Source organism: Cupressus sempervirens, chromosome 1 (genome assembly GCF_028749045.1).
Source record: "Cupressus sempervirens isolate cs-2001-9-10 chromosome 1, ASM2874904v1, whole genome shotgun sequence".
NCBI lineage: Eukaryota > Viridiplantae > Streptophyta > Pinopsida > Cupressales > Cupressaceae > Cupressus > Cupressus sempervirens.
The window spans coordinates 27,892,518-27,898,517 of record NC_143118.1 but is presented as its reverse complement, the minus strand read 5'-3'; positions in this window follow the sequence as shown (position 1 = coordinate 27,898,517).

Here is a 6,000-nt window from a genome sequence, read left to right as displayed (position 1 = left end):
TATAGGATCTCCCCTTAAGACATGTCATTAAATATAGTTAATTATATACTTAGATTTTAAGGCATTAAAAACAATAACATATACATAAACATGATTAAATTGAAAACATACATGTCTACATTTAACATGAACATATTTACATACATCAATGAAATCAAATATTCATTAATCTACATCCTTATGTATAATTTAGGATCTCGCCTTAAGACATGTCATTAAATATAGTTAATTACACTTAGATTAAGACATCAAGATGAATAACATATACATGTAAACTTGAATATTGAAAACATGAATATAAGGCATTAAGATGAATAACATATACAGAAACATGAATAACACATACATAAACATAAAAGATTAAGACATTAAAAGATCAATAACATACATGTGTACATTAAAAGATCGATAACATACATGTACATATATCTAGAGAATAATGTACCCATATCAAATGTATAAAAATACCATATATCAAATGTCTGAAAATAACATATATAAAACATTAAAGTGTTCATATAAACATGTATCTGGAAATAACATATAAAACATCAAAGTGTCCATATAAACATGTATCTAGAAATAGCATATAAAACATCAAAGTGTCCATATAAACATGTATCTGGAAATAACATATAAAACATCAAAGTGTCCATATAAAATGTAAATCCAAAATACTATATCAAATGTCTCCAAAGTAACATATGTACATAAAATAAAAGGGCATGTTTTAATCAGCTACATCCCCCTCCTGATCCTGGATGTCCCCATAAGGGTCTATCAACTACGTCTGAACCCTGTGTTAAATGATAGTGGACCAAATTATGTACAGAAAAATTATATCAAGATACATGTATATAAATCAAATATATATTTAAATTGTAACATACCTAAGACTTAAGACGTGTAGGATCTGTCGGTGTCTGCAAATCAGCAAAATGTAACATACTATCACTCAAACCCTACAACACATACACAAACACACACACATATATAAATTTAAACATATAGAAATATTATTTACCATAATTAAAATAAATTTAAACATATAGAGATATTTACCTTAGCATGATGTAATGCTCTGCCGATGTGACTAATATCTGAATCATGCAATGAAAAAACACTATTAGTGTCCATGTCGATAGTGCGGCCTTGATCTAAAAGCATGGAGGTAAATAGACCAGGTTGTCTAGCCGTGAAATCCTAAGTAAGGGAGGTGTTGTAGGGTCTTGAGTAGCTGGGGCTAGTGTTGTAGCTTGGGCCTGTGTAGCAGCAGGAGTAGTAGAAGGTGTATGAATGTCCTCCTACCTCTGCGAACCCTTTGATCCTATTGTACGTGACAAAATATGACTAATCTAAGAGGGCATGTCACGAAGTGGAATCCCTGTGACTATAGATAATGCTTGATATGAATCCAAAAGATCAGATGCTAAACAAGATCCCAAACGTCGCAACACATCCACCTCTGAGACTACAGAAACCTCTAATGGAGAAGGTATGTCTACTACTCCATATGCATCATCAACAAGTGCGCTAGATGATGCAGCTGTGGGAATGGTACCTTGAGATCGTAACATATATCTACCACACTGATCAAAAGAAATCTTGTGCAACTATGTGGCGATGGTGGTGATGCTCGAATAAATTTGTGTCTTGATTGTGTCATCAAGAACACTCTGGCTTGCAACAAGACCTCTCGACATAACCAAAAGGTTTGGACCCACCATTGCCCATTTGTTAATAGGCACAGGAGTGTCTGCAAGTCTAAATCTATCTAAAAGTCTTCCCAGACCTTGCCCAACATGCCCTAGATAATCTGTGTAGTCAACATCATAGTGTAAATGAAATTGTTTGCAGAAATATAGAGGGAACTCATCCTTCTATAACCATCTATGATGAGTAGCCAACCAGCGAGGATACATGAATGGTGCGATGAGCTCATCAGTACACTTCATCGTAGAGTAGCCTCTAACTCTAGCTCTATCTCTATAAGATGGAAACATGGTCTTCACCATGGCAGTGGAAACCTCAGTGTCAACTTGTCTATACTTCACAATGCCAGTAATACTATGAGATAGAGAAGAATAAAATGTCTCAATGCTAATATCATCAAAAGGGTTGTATGATTCAATGGTCTGAATCATACGGAACAACTCCTCTCGCATCGCTATGATCTTCTCCCTATTAGGGAGGATGGTAGAAGAGGAAAACGAGGTGTCCAAAACCTCTATAGTATGAGATAATCTCACAATGCATCTCTAAATAACCACTCTCTATCCTTAGTGGAGGATGTCGATCTACGTGTTGTGCCAGACTCAACACTTTGACCTCCTCTGTGGACACTAGCATCCCCTGAGGATATAGGACCACGATCCCCAAAACTAGATGCCATAATGTATATATGCATATAATGTATGACGATACGAGTGTGAAGCTACAAGACATATAAATATCTAGAGATCTACAAGCACATGCATATATATATACACGTATAAACATATAAGTGTATAAATTAAAATATAATTAAAAGTTAAATTTAATTTGAAACACACGTGCATATAAATACACAACATTAAATGTATGGTGTTATTCAATTGAATGTAATGCATGTATTTTAAAACAAATTGTCTTCAAGACCATATCTAATGTATTTTAACGTGCTCATGTGCAGATGTAAAAAATAAATATTCACGTACATGTACATGTATATACGATAATTTTTTTTTTCTTGATTAAATTATAACTAAGTGTACACATGTATATGCGATAAAAAAATAAAATTCTTAACTAAATTAGATTTTGATTTAACTATAGGGTTAAACAATTTTTCTAAATTTCATATAAATTTAAAAGTGTTTCTAAGCTTCATATAAACGTACATTTTACCTAATGTTTTTCTACATTTTTACCTAATGTTTTAATGCATTTTTTCACTAATGTTTTTTTACATTTTTACCTAATGTTTTCTACATTTTAAAACTAATTTTTCTTACATTTTTACCTAATGTTTTTCTACATTTTAAACTAATATTTTTCCACATTTTAAACTAATGTTTTTCTACATTTTTACCTAATATTTTTCTACATTTTTTAACTATTTTTTTTTTAACATTTTAACCTAATTTTTTCTACATTTTTAACTAATGTTTTTCTACATTTTCAGCTAATGCTTTTCTACATTTTTGCCTAATGTTTGACTACATTCATGCTTATGTTTTAAATAATTTACTAACAAATCTAAAAAACAATTTAAATATATTAAAAAATTAACAAATCTAAATATTTCACTAATAAAATCTGTAAAAAACAATTAATTTAAGTACCATTAACATTTACTAATTAAAAAACATATTAATTTTTTTTTTAAAATGGAAAAAAAGGCCCACTAACCTGTTACGACCAAAACACCTAGACCGCTCTCTGAGAAGTTGGGAACCATGACAGTCAAAATGATAGCCGCAAAGGCTTTTTCGGTGCTTTTATAAAAACTTAGTGTTTCGGTCGAAACCCTTTCGGCCAGAACACTTTCGGCTGAAATGATACATGCCACGTTGGCGCGAGAAAATGTTACGTATGTATGACCGGAACTGTTTCGGTCGAAACCCCTATTGATATCACCAAAGGTGACATAGGTTTATGCTTCCACCCAGAGCTGAGAAGGGAGATAAAAATAAAGAGATTTTTATTGTTGAGGGAACACCTTACTTTGAAAATTAGTCATATTCAAAAGCAGTTGGATGAATGCCTTAAAGCTAAGGCATCATATGAGAAGTTTGTATATTTAGATTTCAATGTAGTAGAGTTAGCATACTATGGACTATGCGCTTTAATTAGTGTATCTGAGGCAATCCAAGACAAATGGGATAAATAATTTGCAAATTTGAAGATAAACTTTACTGATTGTATTTCACGCATGTCTACTCAATTGGCTTGAAGATAGGAAGGTAGGATTCCAACATTTTGATTTGTAAATAGTTTTTGACACTCACCTTTGTCATTGGTGTCAAACGAGGAGTAGTAACATAGAAAATTGTATAATGTAAGGGGGAGTAATACACATTGTAAAATGAGATATAAGGTATAATGTGGGGGTGGGGGCACGTATAATGTAAAAGATGGTTTATAAATAGAAATTGTCCACAATTTGTCAAATTTTGTATGCCCATGTGAAGAACTTCACATTTTGTAATTTTATAATTTTGGGAGTTAGCCAATTTTTTCATATGTTACTATAAATGCCCAAGGGGGATATTATTGGCAATTTGGATAAGAGGTGAGTATATAAATACTTTGAGATTGTCATTTATGAAAACATATATGCTATATTCAGTGAGGAGATTCTGGAGTTATGTTTTGGAGAGAAAATTGTTTGAGTGTCATGAAGCTTAACTGTCAATATAGATACTTTTTTGATTTGCAAGGTTCACAGCAAGTGAGTTAGCACGTGCACACTTGAGAGAAGTTAGTACATGGTATGAGGATCTTATATCTCAAAGCACATTGAGTTGTATGGACATAGATAATAACGATTTACCAATTACAAACATGTACATGCAAAAACAAGAGCTAAATAAATGGTAAATTGTGTAAGGAATTATTTTTGTTTACCAAAATAATTACTTAACTATTATGAGATGACTTCCTAAATGTTAACCCTAAGTGGGTAAAGGTCAATTTTGTATTTTGAGACACGTGTGAAGACTTGAAGGCCGACAAGACTTAACAAAAGGGTATAAAGGAAAGATTTCTATATGTGAAGTTATGTGATGACCATGTCATTGAAATGCAATTGATATATGATGCAAACTCTATGCTAGAGTAGAGAAAAGGCAATATATGCAAAGTTTTGTGAAGAAAGCTACAAAGGATAAATCATAAATTTAAGATATCATCATTGTCAAGAGGTTTTTGTATCTATACCTTTGTGTACGAAATATATCATTGTATATGCATGTTTGAAAAGTGGGCTCATCTTGCTACTTTTGTAGTTATAATACCAACACCTAATAGGGTTGAGGCTTCTAACAAGGCGTAGTCCTCTAACATAAACACTATACATATATAATAGACTCCTAATAGGGTCAATACCTTTCACAAGATAATTTTGAGCAGTGGATTATTTTGTGGGTACCATCCCCACTGGGGTTATTCCTTGGCTAGGGTTTCCTTAGTTAACAAATAATGGTGTTATGTGTTGCATTGCATTATTATTATGTTTAATTTTCAGTTTAATCACATGTGCATGTTATAAGATTGTTAAAATATGAATAGTTGGACAAAATTATGTGGAATACTGATTCACCCCCACCCTCTCAATATTTCCCATTTCTAAGAAATACTTGGCATACATTTCTAGCAACATGTAAGCATGAAAATGACACATTATATCTCAAGAAAAAAAGTTCTCTTTAGCTACAAAAAAATACATTATGAATACAACAAATAATACGGTCTAACTATCCTAATTAAGAACTACACCAAATTATACAATATAAACTAGAAACATAGGAATTAAGAGGAGTGAAAAGAACTTGTTTTTTTTTTTTTTTTTTTTTTAAAATTTTTTTTTTAATTCTTTTTTTTAAATTTTTTTTTATGGTTGGCAAATAAATGTCCATTGTTTTTATCACTAATTTTCAATATAGCTCATAATTGCTTTAGTTGCACAAAAAGACCAATTTGTTAATGCATGATACTGTAGACATCTAAATTTGATTACACTGCTTCGGTAATCTTATTTAGCTATCTCTAAAGGCATCATTAATTAAATTCTTATTTAATTAATCCTTTGCCATCCCCTAGCTGATTAATTTAATTAATCATCTATAGTCCTAATTGATAAATCAAATAACCTATTATTTATCAATTAAATCCTATTCTTCTATCTAATTCCAAAATCCTCATTTATTAAATAAATCTATTTGATAAATAAAACCCTCAAATCTAATAAGCCCCTAACTTATCCCTAACCCTCTTTTTAGCCTAATCCACCCCATCCAC